This window comes from Manis pentadactyla, chromosome 11 (assembly GCF_030020395.1).
Source record: "Manis pentadactyla isolate mManPen7 chromosome 11, mManPen7.hap1, whole genome shotgun sequence".
NCBI lineage: Eukaryota > Metazoa > Chordata > Mammalia > Pholidota > Manidae > Manis > Manis pentadactyla.
Window position 1 is genome coordinate 62,384,710 of NC_080029.1, and position 26,227 is coordinate 62,410,936.

General features: G+C 37.5%; 1 protein-coding gene across 2 annotated transcripts in view; it reads left to right on the plus strand.

The window, feature by feature from the left end:
• The window catches only part of SLC25A21 (solute carrier family 25 member 21), a 474,204-nt gene that overhangs the window by 103,211 nt on the left and 344,766 nt on the right, over positions 1 to 26,227 (plus strand). The window lies entirely within an intron of this gene.

Genomic DNA, 26,227 nt, shown 5'->3' on the forward strand with positions numbered 1-26,227 from the left:
CAAGGGTCTACTGCCCTTGTTTTCTTTTAGGAGTTTTATGATTTCAGGTCTCATATTTAGGTCTTTAATCCATTTTGAGTTTATTTCTTGTGTATGGTATAAGAAAATCATCCAGTTTCATTCATTTACACATGCTGTCTAGTTTGCCCAATACCATTTATTAAAGAGACTGTCTTTTCCTCATTGTATATTCTTGCCTCCTCTGTCATAGATTAATTGACTGTGTAAGTCTGGGTTTATTTCTGGGCTCTCTATTCTGTTCAGTTGACCTATGTGTCTAATTTTGTACCACTACTATATTGTTCTGATGACTATAGATTTATAGTTTGAAATCAGGAGGCATGATGTCTCTAGCTTTGTTCTTTTTTTTCAAGTTTACTTTGCTATTAGGATCTTTTTGTGGTCCCACACACATTTTAGAATTATTTGCCCTCGGTCTGTAAAAAAGTCATTGGTATTTTGAAAAGGATTGATTGAATTTGTAATTGCTTTGGATAGTATGGCCATTTTAACAATATTAATTTTTCCCTATCCATGAACATAGGACATTTTTCCATTTGTGTCATCTCCAATTTTTTTCATCAGTTTTTTATAGTTTTCAAAGTAAAATCTTTTACCTCCTTGGCTAGAGTTATTTCTATTTATTCTATTCTTTTTTGATACACTAATGGGCTAATATCAGTCTTTCACCTCCTTGGCTAGATTTATTTCTATTTATTCCTTTTTGATGCACTAACGGGCTAATATCCAAACTATTTAAAAACTCATACAACTCAATACCAAAAGCACAAATAATCTGATTTAAAAATGTACAGAGGAGTTAAGTACACATTTTTCCAAAGAAGATGGCCAACAGACATATAAAAAGATGGTCAGTATCACCAATTATCAAGGAAATGCAAATCAAAACTACAATATTGCCTCACACCAGTAAGAATGGCTAATATAAAAATAAATAAACCAAGAAATAAGTGTTGGTGAGGATGTGAGAAAAGGGAATGCTCCTACACTGTTAGTGACAAGGTAAACTGGTGCGGCCACTATGGAAAGTACTATGGAGATTTCTCAGAAACTAAAAATAGAAATACCATATGACCCAGCCATTCCATTTCTGGGAATTTACATGAAGAAAATAAATTCACTAATTTGAAAAGATACATGCACCCCTATTGTTTATTGCAGCATTATTTACAATAGCCAAGATATGGGAACAACCTAAGTGTCCATCAATTCATTTATAAAGAAGATGTGGTACATATACACAACAGAATATTTCTCAGCCATATAAAATAATGAGATCTTGCCATTTGTGACTACATGGACAGACCTAGAGAGTATTTTGCTAAGTGAAATAAGTCAAATAGAGAAAGACAAGTACCATTTCTTTTATATGGAATCTGAAAAACAAAACAAATGAACAAACAAAACAGAAATAGAGTCATAAACACAGAATGGGCTGCTGATTACCATAGGTGAGAGGGTGGGTGAAATAGGAGAAGGGGATAAAGAGATACAAACTTTAAATTATAACATAAATTAGTCACAGGGATGGAAGTATACCATAGGGTAAATAGCCAGTAGTATTGCAATATCTTTGCATGGTGGCAAAAGGTAACTACATTTATCACAGTGAACATTTAGAAATGTATATACTTGTCAAATTACTATGTTGTACATTTGAAGTGAATATAATATAATATTGTATATCAACTATATACTTCAGTGAAAAATTTAAATAAAATATACAGTATCTATGTTGTCAGAGTATATCATCATTACATAGGTTTTAGCCTTCTTTTTATTCCTTATTCTAAAAACAACTTTATATTTAATTCCAGGGGAGACAGTGTGTTCAGGAGTCCTAGACTGTAACCCCCACAAATCTTTTATTAAATGTTTATGTTTATTAATGATTTTACTAATTGGTTTTAGAACTTTGAATAATAAAACTATCTCTGACGAAAATTTAAAACAGAGCAAAAACAAGCATAGAAAAATAAAAACATTTTTAAAAGAATCAAGATATTTAACATTTGAAAGGGAAATGTGAAACATTAATTCTGAAAATCTGTGGGTCATAATCCATGTACCTGTCCCCTGAACAGTCAGAGTCGGGTGAATAATGAGTGGATCCTAGAATCTTTAGTTGTAAAACATGTTTCAGATGATTTTGCTGCTTTCCCATGTTTGACCACTGGCTTGATGTTCATAGTATCAATACTCCAATGTTCTATAGCTCCTTCTCTACATCAAGTTATATGACCAAAACCACACTTCTTTAGTTCTCCATTTAAATGCTTAACAAAACTGTAATGCTGTAAATTCAGCTTTTATCATATTAAGGGAAATTTAAGTATGTAATGACTTTTTGGATGTAATGGCAGCAATTTTATGTTTAAGTATTTCAGATAATGCTTTTAGCCTAAGAGTGAAACGTCAAGTGATGAAATAAACATCCCTTTCATGTTGCATTTCACAAGGTGTTCAGCGTACCCAACAGATCCATTTTTCAGTCCTCTCCAAACGGCTCTCTAACTCTGGCTGGCCTCCAGTCTGCTCAATGGGTTCCCCTGTCCGTTGACTTCCAGTTGAGTATAGCCAAGGGGAGTCCCTGCTGGGAGATCAAGCAGGTGGAAGCAGAATGAGGTCAGACTATTGAATCCACTGTCCCCCTCCCTATTTGTTCACATTGTTTGATTGTGTCTCTTCGACAAAGACCACAGCCCTTATCAGGTGGCCCTTTCCATGAAGCTATTCTCGGTCTGGCCCTCCCTTGCCATTTTAGGTTCAATGGTAGGAATAGCTTCACTTATCCCAGTGTACTGAAGTATCAGTTGATTATTTCCTTAAACCCTGCCCACATCTTTGTAAGTAGTCACTGTATTAAATTCTTCAATTACCCAGGTTTTGCTTGCCATCTGTTTCTTACCTATCCTGCCTAAAACAGGTCATCATGGCCCTGGAGTTCAGTTGAAGTGAATTTAACTTACTCTTAAAGGTCTTTTGTAAAGGTTGGGCCATTTCTTGTATTATATTTTGCTGGGAAAGGAGTTCTTCCTCTCCTTCCATTGAAGCCAGAGCACTCATCAATCCTATTTCCTATTTGTAGTTCCCAGAACCAAGCCAAACCTGAAACAAGCCCCATGTCAACACACACACTACTCCTAGTGCCCCAGTTCCTAAGGTGGTCTTTGATAGCAGACATTTTGAGATTAATAACCTTGGAATATTTCTCCAAAAAGTTATTTTAAAAAATACTGACTGAGTGCCTAGATTTATTGAGTGGGAACAAAGCAGTGAATGATGAAGTTTCTTCCCTCATGTAGCTTATATACTATTGGAGCTCCCTGATATTAAAGAGGTAAACAAATACACAAGGTAATTAATATAGTCTAAATCCAATGAAAAAATATAGAATAGGGTAAATTGAGAGTAACTGAGGTGTAGGTGATAGTTATTTTAGAGATGCCTGAAGGATAGATATTCTGGGCTATTGTCTAAAATAAGATCAATATACTTTAAAAACCAGGCACATAAGTGGTAAATCTGATTTTTTTGTTGGGAAAGCAAAAAATTCTGATTTGCTTTATGCCCAGAGAATTTGCCATTTAAAGCTTTTACCATTTGAAGCTGCAGGTTGACATTTTTGTAGCAGCTACCTTGGATCTGAGAACTACTTGGTTGCCACTTCATGCTTGCATTACTGAGTATTAACAAGGAGGAGGTGACTTCAGCTTTGACGATGTAGATGGGCCAGATTTGTCATATATTTCTATCCAAAGGAATAAATTTTAATAAAGCTGCTTGTGCTTCCAAGACTCAAGGCAACTGTTAGAATATATGGCCCTGTTTTTCTATATGAGAAAATAAGTGCCCCTCTAGACAGATGAATTAGAATTCAGGGCACCTCTCCCACTTGGTAAGCAGAGGGAGAGCTGACTTTCAGCTACTGCTTACCCTTTCTTGCTCTGAATCTTGGTATAGTACAAAAGCTGCTCAACTCTATGTGGTACATACCCAGATAATTACATGGAATTACTTGGTATGTACATCAGTACACATGGAAGATGGCTGATTTCCTAGGAGAGGTAATGTTTCTAAAGAATATTGTTTTTGAAATACTTCAGTCAAGGTACACTTTCTTTTTCTATATGTATTATATATTTTTGTATTAATATTATAAACCATTTTGAATATACTTCACACTATACTGCCCAGTAGCTCTTGGAAATAAGTCACTGACTTGATTATTTTATTTGACGGACAATCCATATTGCTGTCATACAGGTATAAAAAATTGTGTTCATGTAGTGTTTTTAGGCCTTATGAAAGGAATTATGTCACATGCCATGTTTACAGATACAAGTATACGTATTACAATATAGGGCTGTACTGTCCAGTTCAGGAACCACTAGCCACATGTGGCCATTGATCACTGAAATATTGCACATAAAAATTGACCTGTGCTCTAAGTATAAATTCAACACCAGATTTTAAAGACTTTGTACCAAAAAAGAATGTAAAATACTCTATTAATGATTTTTATGGTGATTAGATATAGAAATAATATTTTGGACATATTGTATTACATGAAATATAGTATTAAAATTTTATAGAGTGGGAAGTTTTATAATGTGGCTACTAGAAAATTAGAAATTACACATATGACTAACAGTTGTGACTCATTTTATATATTGCACAACATTGGTCAAAAGTGTGTACCTTTTAATTATTATTTTAATAATTTTTGTATCTTTTATGGTGTCTGATGACTCTTCAATCTTTTTCATTTATGAATTTTTCTTTTTGGCAAGACTCACTGGATTTATTTAGTTACTATATGTTGAAACACTGGAATTTCAAGAACATTTGTTAGTGATTCTTAACTCTGGTCACTTTGTAACCTTGTGTGGAGATTAAAAATTAATAAATAAAGATTACCTTAACCCTACCCTGCATTTTCTGATTCAGAAGGTTTTTGGGTGGGTGGGAGGAGGAGTGGACCAGCATGTTTTTGTAAATTGAGATAAAATTGGCATATAACATAATAATTCAGTGTCTGTATATGCTACCAAACAATCACCACAGTAAGTCTAGGCACCATCCATCCCCATAGGGTTGACTCTTATTACCCATTTTTCCCATTTATCACGCCCTTTTTCCCTCTGATAACAATCAGTCTATTCTCTGTTATGTATGAGTGTTGTTTTTTAGATTTAGATGAAATTTTTTTAGATTCATAAATGAAATCATATTTGGTGTTTGTCCTCTGACTTACATGACTCATTTCACTTAGTATAATACTCTCAAGGTGCATAGGTCCATTCATGTTATCACAAAAGAAGTCCCTTCTTTTTTATGACTGAGTAGTATTCCATTGTGTGTATATGTCTCTGTGTGCATGTATCTGAACATTTTCTTTATTCACTCATCCACTGATGAACACTTAGGTTGTTTCCATATCATGGCCATTGTAAATAATGCTGCAGTGAACTTAGGGGTTCATACGTCTTTATTTAATATTGTGTTTTTGCTTTCTTTGGACAAATACCCAGAAGTGGAATGGCTGGATCATATGGTAGTTCTATTTTTAATTTTTTGAGGAGCCTCCATACTGTTTTCCATAGTGGTTGCACCAATTTACACTCCCACCAAAGGTATACAAGAGTTCCCTTTTTTCTACATCGTCTCCAATACTTGTTATTTCAGAGAGCATGTGTTTTAAAACCAAATATGAAAACAAACCCTCTAAGGTGAGTTAGAGTTGAAAATGGCTAGTTTATGAGGCTGTAACAGGACACACTATTTGAAGGCTGCAAGAGTAAAACTAGAAGGTACAACTGATCTTGTTACTGACCTGAGTGGCTAAACCCAGGTTTCCCACCAAGGTTCAAGCCTGTCAAAAGTTTAAGTGTTCACCAAACATTAGCTCCCTTGATCTTCTCAAGAACCCTGAATCAGACATGCTCACATGCTCTTCACAGATGAGGAAGCTGAGACAGAGAGTTTAGGCAAGTACTTTCTCATTTAACTAATACCCAAGTTAAGGTTTGGATCTTTCTGTGGAGATTTATAATTAGGTGCCTCTTAGCTGTCAGATATAGCCAGTGACATCTCTATGGTTACAGACAAGCTTTGTATTTTCAAGTCTGTTAATTAATGTAAATCTATATAGGTAGTGCCAGCTTCTCATTGGGCAGAGGTACAGTTTATACTGCAAAACCAGGAAGATGTAGAAATTTAGAATTGCCTCTTCCCCTCCCCAAGCCTGTAGCTTTCTCTAGGTAGTAGTCGATTGAGATACATGACCCAGTTTATGATGACAGTAGTTTCCTATCTATGTGTGATTTGAAAGTGGTGGTTAGCATATGAAAAATAACATGGCCACTGGGAGAAATATGTATTTGTATGGTCTACCTTAATCTTGCAAAATCTAAATGTGTTACTGTTCTCATGAGTTCTCAGGAGACAGCATTTTTCCTGAAGGTTTTCCTTGGCTTCCTTTCAGATATTATGTCAAGGAAGGAATGGAAGCAGTGGTCAATTTTCAAAAGAGCCTAAATAGGTACACAAGCATTGTAAGCAATGGAAGAACTTTGTGAATGGACCTGGAAAGAGATTTTTTTTTTATTAAGGTATCATTGATATACACTCTTATGAAGGTTTCACATGAAAAACAATGTGGTTACTACATTCACCCATATTATCGAGTCCCCCTCATACCCCATTGCAGTCACCATCCATCAGAGTATAAGATGCCACAGAGTCACTACTTGTCTTCTCTGTGCCACACTGTCTTCCCCATGATCCCCCCCACACCATGTGTACTAATCATAATACCCCTTAATCCCCTTCTCCCTCCCTCCCCACCCACCCTCTCCTACCCCTCCCCTTTGATAATCGCTAGTCCCGTGGAGTTTGTAAGTCTGCTGCTATTTTGTTTCTTCAGTTTTGCTTCTTTGTTATACACCACAGATGAGGGAAATAATTTGGTATTTGTCTTACTCTGCATGACTTATTTCACTGAGCATAATACCCTCTAGCACCATCTATGTTGTTGCAAATGGTAGGATTTGTTTCTTTCTTATGGCTGAATAGTATTCCATTGTGTATATGTACCACATTTTCTTTATCCATTCATCTGCTAATAGATACTTAGTTTGCTTCCATATCTTAGCTACTGTAAATAGTGGTGCAGTAAACATAGGAGTGCATATGTCTTTTTGAATCTGAGATCTTGCTTTCTTTGGGTAAATTCCTAGGAGTGCAATTCCCAGGTCAAATGGTACTTCTATTTTTAGTTTTTTGAGGAACCTCCATATTGCTTTCCACAATGGTTGAACTAGTTTACATTCCTACCAGCAGTGTAGGAGGGTTCCCCTTTCTCCACATCCTCACCAGCATTTGTTGTTCCTAGTGTTTTCTATGTTGGCCATCCTTACTGGTGTGAGGTGATACCTCATTGCAGTTTTAATTTGCATTTCTCTAATAATTAGCGATGTGGAGCATCTTTTCATGTGCCTGTTGCCCATCTGAATTTCTTCTTTGGAGAATTGCCTGTTCATATCCTCCGCTCATTTTTTAATCAGGTTATTTGCTTTTTGGGTGTTGAGGCATGTGAGTTCTTTATATATTTTGGATGTTAACCTCTTGTTGGATATGTCATTTACAAATATATTCTCCCATACTGTAGGATGCCTTTTTGTTCTGCTGATGGTGTCCTTTGCTGTACAGAAACTTTTTAGCATGATGTAGTCCCATTTGTTCATTTTTGCTTTTGTTTCCCTTGCCTGAGGAAATGTGTTCAGGAAAAAGTTGCTCATGTTTATATTCAATAAATTTTTGCCTATGTTTTCTTCTAAGAGTTTTATAGTTTCATGATTTACATTCAGGTCTTTGATCCATTTCGAGTTTCCTTTGTGTATGGGGCTAGACAATAATCCAATTTCATTCTCTTGCATGTAGCTGTCTAGTTTTACCAGTGGAAAGAAGTTTTTAAAGAGTAATTTTCTGTCTAAAATGTATAAAGAGTGTTCTTTCTTTGACTAATTGTGGTGAGTTCCATATTAACTTTTAAATTTGTCTTTTTTCCTAAATTATGTTGAAACCATTATACACACACACACACACACACACACACACACACACACACACACACACACATATAAATATATTCCTTATGTATTCCTTTCAGGAATGATGTGAAATCCAACACTTACAATTCTGTACTATTAATACAGTTATTGTTTTCCCTGATAAAGATAATTTGAAGTCTGGCATGGAATGGGCAATACATTGAAAAGCACCTCTACTTTGTATGAAAGCAAGAAGGGTTTTTCTCTTTGTCACCACAAATGGATATTGGTAAGACACCTTTGTTTTCTAAGAGTACAGCAAATCAAAAACACAAGATTGCATTTTGTTTTTAATCAATGTGAACTTCTGTACTGCCCCCTTTCAAAACTCGGCTGGGACTGATTTAATAGTTCTTTTTATGTTACATATTTTCTGTTTTTGGAATGATCATGCTGTTTGATAAATAATTACTCAACAGTCATTCTTTTATTTGTGCCTAACCCTCTGGGTTTGGTGAGACCCAAAGCCTCCTGCTTTTGCCTCTCAGCAAAGTTCCAGCAGTGGACCATGGTCTGCTCTTTGCTACCTTGCCACTTTAGGTCATATTTTTCTTATTGCTCCCATACATCTGGCTTTGTTCAGGTTCCACAGCCATTGATTAGCATTGGTTATCCTTATGTTAGTGCACAAAATGTACACTTTAAGATGTGTTTCAATTGCCTGGACAAAATGTCTTGTTTACATGTTACAAAAGCCTGACACCGAGGTTTCAGTTCTCTGGCCTCCAGTGTGCTCTTCCTAATCTCACATAAACTGATTTCCAGATTGATGTGGGTTTAATACAGTCCCACCAGTGTGCATGTCCTTAGTTTCAATGCCTTTTCAAGTCCTTTGATTCATTGTGGTTGTTAGAGGTTATTGAACTTTTGGAAGGAAGACCTGGTTAAATTATTTCACAGTTCCTGTATGAAAGATTTCTCTATGATTAGGGCAACTTGTAGTTGCTTAGAGGTTTTTGAACTGCAATGCCTTAAAACAAACTACAGTAAAGCCAAATGTTCCGGATCCCATCGTCCTGTTTGGCTCCTATGTACGACAGACACAGGGAATCTTTGAGGAGTAGGAGCCAGGGGTGTTGTGTGGGGCAGAGATAGTTCAACATCTGCAGCTGTGTTCAACAACCCAAAACATTTTCAATTGTTTTCTTGTTTCTGCTGGGACCTAAGAATCTCCTATCCTGTATGATGTGATGACAGAACTTCTAATGGAAAGTGGTGGGGAGAAAAAAAGTAAAGGCAGAGCACGATCATGAATGTATACCGACTATACATCTGCTTCATGAAAACTTGATCAGAGAATGCTCTACTAGAGGCTCACTTTACAAGCTGTTATCTTCCTGGCACTTTGATATTTATAGCAAAGTGCCTCTAACAGAAAATTCAAGATTTACCATTATTATTAAGATGATTGTAGGCAGTAATTTAAAATGTTTCAAAACCTTTTCTAAATACATATTGAGAGACCATCCAGCTCAGTTAAAAATATCATTCTGAAGCTATTTAACCCTTCTCCTCACCTGAGACCTGCAAAGCAATAGCACCCATCTTGAGGGGAAGAAATGTGTAAAGCCAATATGTGTCACAGTCTATGACTGTGTGTGACCACACCTAGTGAATCTGATTAAACAGGCAATTCCAGATCATATATGCTCTAGCCTTCCTGTCCATAGTACCAGGTCTGGGGAATTCTGTGACAGCCTCGGTGGAGAGGCAGTGCAGCCTGGTGGACTCTGGACCAGCTGCCCGCATTAGAGCTCTGGCCATGCCACTTTATAGCTGTGTGACTTTAGGCAAGTTACTCAACTTTATAATTTTGCTGCTGCATTTGCAAACTGAGGATATCATATACCTACTAGCGTTGTTGTGAGGAATAAGCAAGTTAATTTCTGTAAAGCACTTAGAGCAGGTCCTGACACAGAATAATCCCTATATAATCCTTCATAAAAGTGAAAACTGTTGTTGTTTTTAGGTATTGAAATGAAAAACATTGATAATAAAGTATCAGCTTAATCGTCTTCAACACATGTCCAAGTGCTAGGAGACAGCATCCTCCCTGTAATTCCTCCAACACCTGGAGGGGAACGATCATGTCACAGATACTCTGGAGTGGAGAAATTGTGACTCTTCATAAACCCCAGAATGAGTCAATCACAGAATCAGATGAGAACCCAGGTTTCCTAATTCCTAGTCAGGTGCTGGAGCATGATTGGGATGAATGATATGGAACAACGGCTCAGCTGTTCAGAACCTCACCTTCTGGGTCCAAATGGAGACTCCAAAATAAGCAAACATGAGTTCTTGTTTTTGTTACCCTGGACTGGAAACTGCTTGGGACTGTGGGGAATTAAATGATTACTTTGAGTCTCTGGATGTCTTGGGGTTTCTTCAAACTCACTTCCCATCCTTATTTTGTAGCTCTCGATGAAACCCACTCTTTTCACTTCCCAATTTTGAAATATTAGCCAAGTTTTTTCCAGCAGTTTGCCTTTTCATTGATCTGTATGTGTTTCCACAGACTCCCTTAAATGATGGAAACTAATAGATTAAAAAATAATTACAGAAACATTATAGAATCCATTAATTCTATGGTCTTGAGTCCCAGAGATTTCTCCTTTGTAACAGTAGAGATTTTAACCACTTTCATATTCCCTAGAAAGTCCCAGTATAGAGATTTGGTTATTTAGCATCTCTTCTCTAGATAACTGCATGCACAGAAATGTTTGCAAATTCTAGAATCACATGACTTCAGATTCTATAGGGGTCTTTGGAGATCTTAGACAAGTGGTCTTAAAGCTATGCTCCATTGACTTCTTGGCACTTTAGAAACGGCATGCTGTGGACTAAAGCGGGTAGGAGACAAGAGTATCTCCCTTTTTTCATTTTCCCCGAAAGAAACTGTTTCATATGTTTTATGTATTGGTCATCTCTATAGTATTTATTTTAAGGAAAGAAAGTTTTCCATGTGAAATAATGCTGAGGGAAACATTGATCTAGACCAGTTTTCTCATTTTGCCCAGGAGGGAACAAATGGCAAGTAAGTACCTTAATCTTCAGGTTCAGGGAATTTGTCACAAATTTAAAAATGAAAAAAGTTGGAGATCACTCCTTAATTTAAGTCAAGACAGCGTTAGGAGAACATCCTTCATTATGTAATTTCAAATGTACTTTTCTTTTCTTGACAAGCGTAAAGTCTGGCATGGTTTTTGGTGCTCCATGACTGTACCCCACCTTAAGAAAGCCCAATACCATACATGGAAAGTCAAGTCTCTAAAATTGAAAGAATTAGTCCATTTTACACAAAGTCAGTCTTCCTACAAATAATGAGGCCAGGGTTCCAATGGTACATTCAAAATTGATATTAATTCTAAAATCTGCTTGCCTATAATCTTTCAGTATATCCTTTATGTTTGTTACATATCAAAGCACTCACACTGAAATTGCTGTGAATAGGTAAGTGTACCTTTAGTTTAAAATAGTAGTCTACTATTAGTTTTCAGAAGAAGAAACATTCTTAAATTTGCATTTCAATAAATAAGACAAAGTAACCATTTTGTGTTTTTTAAATACATTTTGGGGGAACTAATATCACATGGTTATTTTAAAAAAAGGAAAGCCAGGCACATTAAAAGTTTAAAATATCATTAATAACAAAATGGGAAAAATTGTCTTTAGTCCTTGGCTTACGTTTCTTTACATCCTTTCATCCACTCCCCTACCTGTTGAGTGCCTACTGTGTGCTATACTTTGTCTTTAGCACTGGGATCCAATGGAGAGCAAGGCACAATCCCTGTCCTCAGGGAGCGTGTGCTCTGGAAGAGGAGACAGGCAAGTGAACACGCAATTAGAAGAAAGGATGATAAGGGCCGCAGTCTGGGTCAGTGCAGGGAGCCTCCAGAGCACATACGAGGGGCATGGTCCTCCATCTCGAGGGGGTGGAGACTAGTCAAGGCAAGTTTCCTGGAAAGGTAATATCCTGAAATGATTCATCAAAGGCAAGTAAACAAAGAAAATTGGGAAAGAATTTAAGAAGAGGGTCACAAATTCATATTCAGCAGAGCAAATGAAATGGCAGGGAGGTGACACACAGGGCACTGCAGGGACATGGACTGGAATGTAAGGAGGAGTGGAAAGAGGTATATCTCTAAGAGTCTTTTATGCCATGCTAAGGAGTTAGGTCTTTTCCTAGAAAATTCTTTAAGAATTTAAGCAGGAATGATTTTCTTAGATTTGTTGTTTTAAAAGGTCATTGGGTATGATTCGGGGAACGGATTAGAGAATGGTGTTGCTGGGCAGCTGCATCTGGGGACGTCTCTTCCTGCTCACTGAGTGAAACCTCTGCCTGGAGTGGGGAGGATTCTTGACCCTGATTGAGAAAGAATTTGTGAACAGGTTGGAGGAGTGTAGGGAAGGAAGGAGTACATTAAAGCAAGAGTAGTAGTGAACGGCAGCAGCCTGCAGGCAGCAGAAAGGAAGGAAGAACAGAGGGAGGAGAGGAAAGTGCACAGAACTCCTGCTCAGCATAGGGCAGATCTCTTGCCAACTCCTGAAGCCAGAGTCACCTCGTGTCCAGTGTCCACTTGACTCTGCATGGAGTGGGAATTATATCCCTACAATCCCAGGATTTGGGGGAGCTGCAGAGTACTGGATGGAGTGAGATTATGTTCTGAGAACTTCCTGAAACAAAGAAATGAGATTTTTCGGGCAGGCTACTAAAGAGCATGATTGTATAGCTGCAATCTTCCTGGTCACCCAGGCTATGGGAACTTGCAAGCCTAAATCAAAGATCTTAGTAGCCCTTCCCTACCTGTCAAGTAGAACAGAGTGAAGACTTGTGCTTAAGTCTAGAAAATAGAATGAAATAGCAAAGCAACAAGGACACTTACCACTGGGAAAAGGGGTCTATTATTAGTCTCCTGAGAGGCTTGGAAGAGTGCAGAGACAAAGCACAGTAAATTGAGCCACAAGAGGACTTTATTTAAGGCAAATACACACTCAAAGAAAGGGGGAGCATGGGCAGCCTTAGAGAAGAGGTGCACTTAAAGGCTTCAGATTTGTGTCTTTTAAGGATTTTAAGAATAGGGCAAAGGGTGGAGAGGGGAAGCATAGGCTTCACTTGGGGCCCTGGAGAGAGACATGTCATCATCTATAGTCAATCCTTTAGATATTCTGTAAGATAAACTTGACACAAGGAAATTATTTATCCTGTTCTCCAAGATAATGGTTACCTTCAAGCAGTGGAAATATCAGTCCAAGTGCTTGCCCTGCTTAAAGATAGGGTCAGTTGTTGACTAATTACCATAAAATATGTTAGAAATCTTGCCTCCTAACTCCCTGGTTTTTAAAATGAAATCTTAGCCTCAAGATGGATTCTCTCTCCTGTTCTTACTATTTATACCATGGCATTTTTCATCATAGGCAGGAAGAATTAATCATGATTCTTGTCCCATGTCCCTGCTCTATCTCAAAGGTACAACTGGATAGTTGGCTGTGCATTTGTGGAAGAGGATAGAGGGGTCAAGTTGGTCTGAACCAAAGTGAAAAGAGGAGAGGGAGACAAGTGGATGCCTTTTAAGTCATATTAAGAAGGTGTAAACAACAGGGTTTGAATTGTATCTGTAGTTAAAGATAGGGAGGATTTGAGAGCATCCCCAGGGTCTGACCTGGGCTTTGGGTGGATGGTTCAGCAGTTTCTTGAAATACTCAGTTGGAAGGGGAGTGGGGTTTGGAAGATGGAGGGAGGCTGTCAGTTCCAACTGCATCAGATTTGGGTGCCCATGGGATAAACAAGTGGAGATGTCTCAAAAGGAGTTTAACGTATGCGCCTGGATTGCAGGAAAAATGTCTGACCTGGGAGTGCAGAGTTAGTAGTCTCTGGCATGTTAGGGGGAAATTGAGTATGTAAAGTGAAATAGAAGAGAGCAATAGCCTGAGTATCATGGACCATTGTTATTAAAACAAATTCACACATGCCTTACTTTACACAATAAGTATGTTTCCCCAAAGGCTGTGTAAATAAAACTTTTATAAATTGTTTTTTAAAGTTCCCTGAAGGGATTAGTGTATTGATGAATCTTGTAATGTGAATAATGCTTTCTTAATACAATTAAATGTCCCAATTTTTCTTCAGGAAGATTTTGCACATTACATTTATTTAAGTCAAGTTATGTTTAAATAATATTTCTGTAAGGAGTAGGAAGTACACTTGAAATTCAAACGATGTTCTCTGTTTGAAAAAAGAAACTTCAACAAAATGAGAGAGTGTAAGGAATTCATCTGAAAATTTTTAGACATATTTCAGAGATGATAAAATTAAATTTGTTGTTTTTATTTCATTTGTAAGGTTCTCCACCTAAAAGAAATTGGAGGGTATTTTGGAAACAAATTTGATGATATCAAGAATAAAAATTCTTCTCCCTCAACATAACTTAGTATTTTTGCTGTTCTTGGAAATCAAAATAGACAGTTTGCTATGTCCTGAACTCAGCTTCCCACTAGCCATGCAGCAGTTAGAGCAAAAAATTTCACATTCTGCACTCTATTTGTTCACCAGCTTTAAAAACATACCAATAAACTGAGAGTATCAAATTCACATGTCTGTTTTTCTATGGCAAGTAAAGGTTACCCCTTAATATATTTTGGGGGAGAGATCATGGAGGAAAATAGTTACATGGGAAGCACTTTTCCCTTGCAGAAATTGCTTAAATCACAGCTTCTCTGCTTAATGTGGTGAGAAAAATGAGGATTGATTCACTGAAGATTTCCTGACCTTCTTACACTCATTTACCTCAAGTTAATCTAGTTTAAAGATGGAATAATATTTGCAATCTTCAGAGTTAATTTGGATTAGGAAGGCTTTTCTAGTTTTGGTGGGGGATTCTTAACCATTTAAGCAAAATGTATCCAAGTTGTCCCCTGCTAAATTCTGCATGATGTGAAAAAAATGGCAAGATTGGTATTCTGTGTGCTGGTGAATTTTTATTTAGCTCTATATTTAAGGCCCCTGCTATCTGATTGCCATGGATTCTGCTGAAGTCACATGCCTGGATTTGAAACTAGAAGCACTTTTCCTTTTTACATATTTAGTTAAATATCAGAAAATTCTGTCACAATTGTTGCAATTGCATCTCAAAAGAAATGAATCACATCTATGTGCTGGTGATAGCTCAGGCTCTCTCACTACAAACTAGCTGTTTTCAGCATTTTAGTGTGCCACATGGATGTGTTTATCAGAGACAACTAATTATAGACCCAGATTTACCATATTTCCAGTTTGCAAATATGCAATTAATAAATTAGTTTTGAATCCCTTCTCTGTCAGAGGCACTGAGTTACTGAAAAGTTTAATGCAAAGCCCCTTCCTTCAGAAATTTACAAACTAATTGAGCAAAAATAGATAAGATACATGATCTAATTTTTTCCCAGAAAGGCAGTATTTCCAAGAGCTATATTTTAAGCATTTTACTCTTTCATTCTCTACTCCCTTCCTCCTTCAAACCTGTAAATATGAGGAAAAGTATATCTCCATCTCCAAACTCTTGTACAGTCTAAACCCACAGTAATATCCATCTAGGTTCTGGACTTCTGTTGAATGTCCCACACAACCTTGAACTCAAAATGTCAGAATAAATTTATCATCTTCCCCAACCCTATTTTCACTTCTTAATCCATTGTCTATTTACCTACTTGCTCAAGCCTTAAAACTGGGAATGTCTTCGACTCTTTCCCACTCATCTAGTCACTCAGCAAAGACTTGGAATTCTGTTTCCTCTGTTCTGTGATGTTCTTTCTGGTCTGTCTGCTTCCCCCAGGCTCTGGATCCACTATGGGGGCCTCATTCCCCATCCCCTGGATGCTGGGCTACTTTGATGGCCTCTTAGTTGGTCTCCTACCATTTCATTCTACACAGTAAAAAGTAAACTTATGTCATTCATTTCATGATTTAAATGCTTTTAATAGGTCTCAAAATATAATTTAAGCATAAAAGGTCTTTCTCACTAGTTTCAACTGCCTTCAGCATGCCAGGAATATAGGACCATATGCAGCCCTTTGACTTCACCCTGTGACAAATTTCTGCATATCCACCAAAACCCACCTCAAGCACTAGTCCCTCCAAGAGGTTCTGCTGAACCTCCTCCAATGTCTGATTTACACTCTTTGCTGAGACTCCAAAAGCCTGGTATTTACCTCCCTTACAGCACACATTAAACTTTACTATACTTGTCAAGTTACTTATCTGTCTCTGTATTAGACACCAAATTAGATCCTTGAGGACTGGGACCTAACCTTTAGTGAGTGTGTATTCCAGTGTCTAGAACAGTACCTGCTACTTAGAAAAAGCTCAATAAATGCCTCTCAGATAAGTACATCCATACAATGGAGGACTATTCAGCAAAAAATAAAAATGAAAACATGCTAGTGATCCATACAACAGGATGGATGAGTCTCCAAATAGTTATGGTCAGTGAGAGAAGCCAGACAAAAAAAGAGCACATACTATATGATTCCACTCATGTAAAATTCTAGAAAATACCAATTAATCTATAATGACAGAAAACAGATCAGTGGTTGCCAGGGTAAGATAGGAATTGGAAGGAGGAATAACAAAGGGGAACGAGGACACTTTTGGGAGTGAAGAATATGTCCATTAGTATCTTAAATTGTAGAAATCGCTTCACAGGTGTGTACAAATGTCAAAAATTATCAAGTTATACATGTTAAATATATATAGGCTATTGGATGTCAATTATACCTCTGTTAAAAATAAGGCCAATAAGATGGAGGAATGAATGCATCCATGGATACCTTTAAACATTGTTGGAACATGCTGTCAGGGCCTTGGGCAAAGAGGCAGGATTGTATTGGCTCATAACCATGGTGCTTTGACAGTGGTACCCCGCAGTGTACTTGGGTTGATGGTCCCACCCAACTTCATCATCACTGTGCCTCACCAGATGAGTATTTAGCAACTGTTCCCTGCTTCTAAGGCAGTGTCAGAGTCAACTGTTCTGGGCATTGGAAGTAACTAAAACTTTGGATCGTAAGATTATGGATTACATTCCAGAAGAAGGAAAAAACGGCCTGGGGTAGCATATACCCTTCGTCCATGTGGTGGTACACCTGAGGAAGGTGCATGAATGGCAGAGAGGCCAGGAGACACAAGCTAGGATGGGGGCACAGGACTTCTGGCCCCTGTGAATCTTGGGGTACAGGAACCTTTATATTAAGGAAAATGGGAAGTCAGAGGTGCTGCTAGTCTCTCAGTAAGAAAAGTTCTCCAACAACTAAAGTAAGTTTGCTCTACAGTCTCTAAGACCAGAATTAAATGCAGCATGATGTTAGGGGCCAAGGAAAAGGCTCTTTTCTACATGCTCCTCCACTGCAACATTTTTCTCTCTTCCTGAATAGTCTCTACACTCCTCTCTCAGGAGATACTTGTATTCCATAATAGGGAATGAACTTAAAACCTAGAATTCTTCAAGGAGTGAATGTGTTTATGGTAATCAACTTCAGCTAAAGTATAAATAATATCACATCTTGCTGTTTTTATTTGGAGAAGTTAGAAATTAAGAAGGCACATAATACCTGAGTTTGGGAAAGGAGAGAGGACTCACAAACGCTGAAGGGGAGGCTGGAGGCAAAAAGACAAATTTTTCAGATGTTATAAGTTTTCCAGCTCTATTATTCTTTTTATACTAACAAATAGAAGATGGTTATACCCTGTGTCAGTCACCTCAGAAATCCTGAGTCCAGTGGATGTGACTAATATGCCTAGATGATAACAAAGGACAGTGAATGGCCATTTAAGGTATGCCTAGCTGTCACAGACTAAAGAGCATGACAGCCAGAAAAGCAGTTTCAGACTTCAGGTCAGCCAGGTAGCCATATATCTTGATTTTCCTCCATGTGATATAGTGAACACTGAACTGAGAGCTCTAGAGACACACTTTATGATGTATTCGATTATAAGATCATTCCATATTCACAAAGAACTTTAAGTTTAAATAAGGATAAGAAGTTATATGCAAATGAAAGAACAAAAGAACAGGTGCAGAAGAATCAGGAAAAATAGAAATATCTGCAGAACATATAAACATCTTCCAAGCGATTTCTCCTGTCAGTGTGCAAACAGGATTGTTGAAGTGATCTGGCTGAGCAGAGCCACATGAGGTTAGTTTGGGAGATGATTCCTGGCAGCATTCTGAAGGAGGAGGGACATGATTTGACAGAGATGATCTGTGAAGACCTCTGGACTGGGGGAGTGAAGAGGTAAGAGCAAGAGACTCTAAAATTCTCTTGAAATGTCATGTATGATGAGAATTAGATACTGTTGAAGTAAGCTAGAAATATATCAGGAGGATAGGGTCAGAGCATAAGCAAGAAAAAAGGGAAGAAATCACCAGAACTACTCTTGAAATTTGGGGGAAAAAATTTAAGTAATAAGACAAAAGAAAAAGACAGACTTAAGTAGCATCCAAAAGGGAGGAAAAGAGATGGATCTCTAGCTGTAGTTGGTAATTGTCAAGTATTGGCTTCTTCCATGTGGAAGCTGTGCTGGCAATTTTAGGATTTCCTTGTGTAGAGGATTTGGCTAAAGCTCAGAATTAAGTTAACTACTTCTTTAAAAAGACTGATCATTAGTAGTAAAAGTAAGATCGTGATGCTGGTTCAGAAAACTCAATACTGGGTACTAAAGGGCATCTTCCGCAATATTTATATCTGTTACATTGCAAGAATAACCAGAACTGAGAATTCATGCCAAGAAAGGGGACTAGGAAGGGAATGTGTGCCAGGCTAACAAGAAAAATGACTTATCTCTTCGTAAAATGTTTGAAAAATTAAAAATAATTTTGTTTCACCAAGAACTCTGAAGCACAGTTCCTCACAGAATCCCCCCGGGCATCCGGCTCCCTGGCTCCCTGCCCCATCCCATCCCCCCACCTCCTCACTGTCACCTCTGCTTTGAGATTGTCTTATGCCCCCAGTCTGTCATGATGCATGGACCAGGGCACATTGTAAAATAATTTGATGTTCATTTATGGAGAGAGAAAACATTTCCTAAATCTTCTTTCCAGGCCACCTGTAAACCAGTGACAGGGCTTGCTAAATAAACAGGAAAGCCAGCATCTTCTGCTGCAGAAACCGAACACTCACACAAGGACTGATTCTTTGGGTAGGTGGGTCAGTCATGTCTGGACATCTGCTTTTCTTAGCCTTTCCTCTCCTGTCCCCTCCCTTGATGTATAAAGTCCTTAATTTTCTTTATTCTTGTGAAAAATTTCCCTTTATTAATAGTGGAATGAAAGATTTGGATGACTTGAGCTTTAAAATTTTGGAAAATGTGGGGAAGGGGTAGAAAAAGAAAGCAGCCAGATCCATTGATTAAGAGCATGCAAAAGAATACATTATAAAGAGATTGGTGCTTTGAATTTGTTTTAAGCTAAAAAAAATCTTGTAAATGTTGTGTACATATGATAAAGGAGTTAACAGAGCAGGTGTATTTTAAAACTTCCTGCAGCAACCTGAAAGGAAGGTAGAAATCCACATATTACATGGGAAGAGCTGGCTTGAGCATCTGGTTTTCACTCCATATTCCTGATCTGCAGTAACTTTTTGATTATAGCACAGTCTTGGCAGAAGAACCCATCTTTTGCTGAAAGTGTTAAAAAAAATCTCTGGCATTTCCTGTTGTTGGAAGCTGTTTGGCTTTCTGAATTACTATGTAGTGTTATCATTGGCCAAGCACCTTTGCTGGGTAGAAAAATACTGGTGCAAATTTTACTGGTGAGGTGGGAGTAGAAGCCATAAAAATTCTCAATTTCCCTTTTAAAAACTTAACTCATTTGTCCAAGAGGAATGAATACAGAAGGACAAGAGATTTTAAACTTCCCATACATCTGGGTATGGCAATGTATTTTGACTCCAAGCACAATAAAACAACCTTACTTGCTGGTGGTATATGACATAATGACCCAAATATGTTTTTAAAAAATCATTTATTGCTGTACATAAACAGCAAAGTTAGCGCAAGGGATGATAAAATAACACGGGTCATTCTTCCTTGAGCTGGGAACCATTGGCGGTCCATTAGGATTCCAGATGTAGCTGTGTGTGCTTTTCCATTTGTTTTCCAATGTCTGGTGCTTATGCCCTTGGTACCTTGATGGTGCTTGTCAGGCATGTTGGCTTTTCAGCTTGAGGTCTTCCTTGAAGAAACACACTGATCAGGCTCTGGGCTATAAAGCACACTATTGTCTTGGGCCCAGTTTGTTGAGAATATAAGACCCAGGGCAGTCTCCTGCCAAAGGTCAAATACCAGCTTGACCGGAGTGTCTCAAGTCAACACTGGACCTCCCCACACAAGAGACACTTCAACTCTTCCTAAAGAAAAAGCTTCTCTATATTTTTATCACTCTCATCACAGAGATTGTTATAATATATGTAAGCTGAAATGCAGTTCAATAAAATTTTATTTATAGTTACTCTTGTGAAAAAAAAAACAGCTCACAGGGCCAGAAGCTTATAGATGAAATGAAAAATAAAGTATATTCCAACATTTTGGGCATTTAAAAAAAGAAGCAAGAGACCATCCAAGAGACAGCCTAATAAGCAGTAGGGGAAGGCATAGTTGTAAAACTGTACAGATAGAATCATTGTATTTTAGGCAGAGAAAGGAAAGCAGCTAAAAATAGAACCATAGCTAATTTAGCAAGTGCCCTGACTGCCAAAAATGCATGTCTGAAATCAGGTGGGTGTTTCTTTATGAGTCACTTAGCCAAACGTAAAATTTATAGCCCAGTCTTGTACAGACTCTAGCAAAGATTCAGAGCATCAGTTTATTACAGGGCTACTATTAAGGATGCTTAAAATTCCCAGCTTTACACTCCTCACCCCAGGGGTCTAGCCTTAGCTAGTTATGATTGGGCCTGGCCCAAACACTCCTATTAGACAGGGATTTAGGTCTTCAACAATACAGTTAGGCCCTTTCTGTGGAATCCAGTGCTCTTCCTCCTGGGGAGCTCGGCTCACCACCCCTCTATGTCCAACAATAGCAACTTGCCTTTGCTTCTTACTGCTTTTCACCTGTGCCCTGGCTTAGCCAGTGGAGAGGAATAATGCTTAAACAAAACAAAATAAATAGCAGATGGTTGAGTGTACTCTGGGATGGATAAATTACAGCTGCAAAGAGGAAAAGTGAGCTGGTGGATGCACACTGCTGTATTTGTTGCTGACATACAGGATGCTCAGCCCACTGACCTCAGCACGTACCAGGCCCACCACTGTTAATCACTCCACATATTCCAAGCCAGAAATTTAATGAGCCCAAGGGATCAGTAACCCCTTGGAGTGGAAGATGAGAAAGCGAACTAGAGGCAAAACACAAAAGTGACTCCACAGAAGATGGCAGGAGCTTCTCAGCATCCCAGAAACTCAAGTGCTTTTGAATGGACTTTATCCCACCCATGTGGAGTTAGATGGGGTACACTCATTAGAAGAACTACATCCTCTGTGGTGGGTTTATTCTCTTCAATAAATAAAATAATTATCCCCCCATGGTATCATAGTGCCATTCAGGAAGCTTTTCTAAATGGAACATATGGTCAGCCTTTTAGAAATCAAAAGGTTTATCAAATTCGTCATCAAAATACACCATGGAGAATACCTGTAACACCAAATTTCTTTGATAAATTTGAGATTCAAATGTAATTATTACTGACCAAACATTTTTTAATCTGAAAAATTTCTCCCAGTCTTCATCCATCCATCAATGGCCCCTTCTTCTCAAGCCATATCTCTTACAGCTATATCCCTTGGCTAACAGAATAAAAATATACTTATTTTCTAAATTGAAGTATAGTTGACACACAATATTACATTAGTTTCAGGTGTACAACATTGTGATTTGACATTTATGCTCACCACAGTAAGTCTAGTTACTATCTGTCACAATACAATTATTATAATATTACTGACTATATTCCTTATGCTGCACTTTCATCCCCATGACTTGGTTTATAACTGGAAGTTTGTACCTCTTAATCCCCTCTACCTATTTTGCCCATATCCCCTCTCCCCTCCCCACTGGTGACCATCACCATTTTGTTCTCTGTATTTACGAGTATCTCTTTTATTTTGTTCATTTTATTGTTTTGGTGAAATCATATGGTATGATGAAAAATGTATATGTATATATTTATATCCAATGATATTCTTTGAATAGTTCCATCAAGAGAGAGTACCAAAATAAGAGGGGGTTAGAAAACAAAAGTACGTAAATAATAAAGCTGGTTTCTTATAGACCCACTGACTATTTTCTGTTAGGTGTGCCCTGTTTCTTGTAGGCTTTGAAGTGGTGAATGTCAAGTGAATAGACTTTGTTCCAGTTATTGCACATCCATTCTAACTCCTTGTTGCCTAGTGGAGTTTTTCTCACATCATATTTTATTTCAGTTTACTCAGAAAATATGAAATGAAGACTTTGAGGTAGAAGGAAACCAACTGTCCACTGATGGATGAATGGACCCAAAAAAAAAAATAGCACATACATAGAATGGAATATTATTTAGCCTTAAAAAGGAAGTAAATCTTTTTCACATGCTAGAACATGAATGAACCTTGAGGACGTTTTGCTAAGTGAAATATGCTAGTCACAAAGAGACAGATACTGTATGGTTCTGCTTATATAAGATATCTAATGTAGTCAAATTCATAGAGAAAATATTGGTTACCAGGGCCAAGCAAAGGGAAAATGGGTAGTTCTTTAATGAGTGTAGAGTTCTAGCTTTCCAAGATGAAAAAGTTCTGGAGATCCATTACACAGCAATGTGAATATCCTTCACATTACTGAGCTGATCACTTAAAAATGATTTAGATGGTTACTTTCATGTTATGTGGTTTCTTCTGCACAATTTAAAGAAAAGACAAAGACAGTTACATTGGTATTGGTTATATTCTTCTTTACCTTTTTACTATTCATTAGAACAGTCCACTGGTATACATTGGAACTTGGTAACAGTTTGTTCTCCCAAAAGGTAATACATCGATTGCTTTTTAAAATAAAAACATTTTATTATGAAAAGTTTCAAATAGTCATTGAATAGAATAGTATAATAAACCACATATATCCATAACCAATTGTATTTTTATGATTAAGTTACATATATAAATATAATTAAAATTAAATTTTTCCAATCCTGTTTCATCTATTTCTCTACCTTTTTGTCTTGGTGTATTTTAAAACAATGAAAAGATTAATTTTTAATTTTTGACTTGGCACTTGTTTCAGAAACTCAGAATGCATTGTTTAAAGATCTTATCCCATAAAAATATTTGTGATTTAGATGTAGTATTTTCTGTAGTACCTTAATTTCTTCAAATACAAAATTCACACATCTATATAGGGAGCACTATGGGGAAGGTCTGTGATTAAAGGAAAAGAATGTCGAATGGGAATGATCAAGTCCTTATGACGGAATGTGGTACTGCCAAGTAAGTGCTAACGGGTAGAGGACTGAAGTTTAGGAATTGGGGCTTTTTTAAAAAGAACACGTCTGTCTCTTTGGGATACAATAGGAGGTAAAATCTTTTTTTAAAATGTGGTTGCTTTACCACTACTCCCCAGAGAAGAAGGAAGAGCTAGTCTGGGCTCCTCTACCAACCAGCCATGTGACCTTAGGTGAGTGGCTTCATCTTTCAAGGCCTTAATATCCTTATATATAAAATGATGGCTTAGGAAACAGTTGTTGTTAAGGTCCTTTCCAACTCAAGAATCCTATGATAAGAGTAGAAGTGAATATTTCACTACAAAAGATAATAGATAAAATTCATGGCTGAATGTACTCTAGTAAAGACCTAGGCTTCTGATATGGTTGCCAATATTCACAGGTTATGAGAGTTGAGACATCATCTTATATCTCAGCCCACATCAAAGGAAGAAAAATACCTATAATGCGAAGTAACCTGTAAGTTAGTGTGGAACAGCCACCAAAATATCTTTGTAAGGTCTTCTGTTGAAGTTTCATAGAAGTTGATATGATAAACAGTATTTTATATTCTATACCGATTTGATATTCTAAATTTTTAAAACAGTATGTAATGAAATAATTTGAGCTAAGGAGTTAACTTGGTTACTTTGAACCAAGGACTTATTTAAAGAGGATATTTTTCATTAGAGAACTTAAGAGGAAAGGAAAAAATGATGGGAAATAAGCTTGGCTGCAAGGGTGTCCATGGTGTGACTACAAGGAACTGTTCACCTTAAAGTGCAAATGTTCTTCAGGGCAGAGTGTCTTCTCTGCCGTCTACGTGATCTCACCTTGTCTCTTTACAAAGTGTCATGCCTTTCTTTAATAAGCATGTGCAGAAAGGGTTACTGCCTAGGGAGGCTCTGGGCTGTTTGAAAGTGACACTGTGTTAGAGTCCCAAGGAAAGATGGGAAGAAGGCAAAGGAGGAGCTTCAAGAATACCAATCTTCGAAAAATGCATTAATTACTCTTTGTGTCCTGCTTATCCTTAGGGTAAAGATAAATGAACAGTGACCCAAAGGAAGTAGAAAAGTATTATTTGGGGTATCATATGCTTCCTAACAGAGGACTCCTGGTTGAGTAAATTTTTCAGAACAAAGCTGGATCAAATTCCCAATCTCCAGGTACCCACATTGAGACTTTGGACAGCTGATTCTGACCACCTTGGGCCACTTGGTGCCAGGTCTCATTGCCAGGATTTAGAGACCCTTGACCAAACCCGGAAAGTTCAGACCTTGACCTATATTTAGCTTGACTGCTAGGAGTTTCTGTGATTATAGGGACATTTATCAGTAACTATGCACTGAAGATAGGAGGCCCTCAGTCTGTCTCATCAGTCACCAAAGTCTGTCCGCCTTCTCCCTTCCTCCTGTGCCCTTTCTGGTGCTGAGCTCTAGGTCAGAAACAAAATCTTCTAAACCAACAAATTCATCACTCATGTTAATTTCTTAGGTTCTACTAGATTTATCTGTAGTAGAATTTTGTCAAGAAGAGGAAAACAGTAACATCTTAAGAGACTAATCCAGAAAAACAGAAGCAATATATATATATGTGGGCAAGATTTTTACAGTGTGGATTCAGAAAATATTTGTTCCCACAATTGGGAAGCTAAAGGATTATTCAAGGGGTGATCTTCTGGGTAAAGGAATATCAGGAATAACTGAGAGCTGAAGAGAGATCAGTATTTCCAAGTAAGATGAGTGATTGTCAGGAGGGAGAGTCTCCCTTCGGAGTGAGCATTCTTTCTGAAAGTATTGCTCTGACACTACTTAAAGGAACATACCTGCAGAGAACTGAATAGAGTTTGACCTTAAACCTTGACCCAGCAATTAAAGATGCACTGTTTAAATGGCTCTGACCATTTCTTTATACATTTGAGTTAGTGACATTTGCCTATTCACTAAGATTTATGCAGTAACAACAACAGACTTTGTGTTTCTTGAAAGGAAAACACTGCTATGTGAAGTTGTGGGACTGTTTCTCTGTGCTACCCTCCTCGGATTGCAGACAGCTAAGAATGTAGACTGGCTTCTTGTGCCCTATCATTTTTGAAGATCTCAGTTAGTAGAATTTACATCAACTGTCTGAAATGGAAAAATTAAACTTTCCTTTTAAATATTGTTTTTCACCAAATTCCTCTCTAATCCTTAGGTAAATTGCACACTGTTGATCTAGTTCCACAACACAATTTCTGAATGGAAACCCCCAACAAGATATATTCTTATTTAAGGAGTATTGACCTCAAAGAAGGATCATAATGTGGAAACATTTTGGAGAAATAACACATATAAATTCTGTTGTTTCTGTTATTCTAAAATGCTGGCAAGCACTAGTTTCAGTAATTGGCAAGGGCCAGTAAGAAATACTATTCAAACTTGGAAAAGCTACAAAACTGTCCCACCAGAAAGATAAATATGTCATGTTTTGCATCCAGCAATAATAATTATAACAAAGGCATCTGAGAATTTTCCCTGGGCTTTACACCACCTAAGTAATTTTCTTCAAAATATTAATTTTCACAGACAATCTGTTTCTCCCTCTCCCTCTTTTTTTTCCTTGGGAACCAAGCTG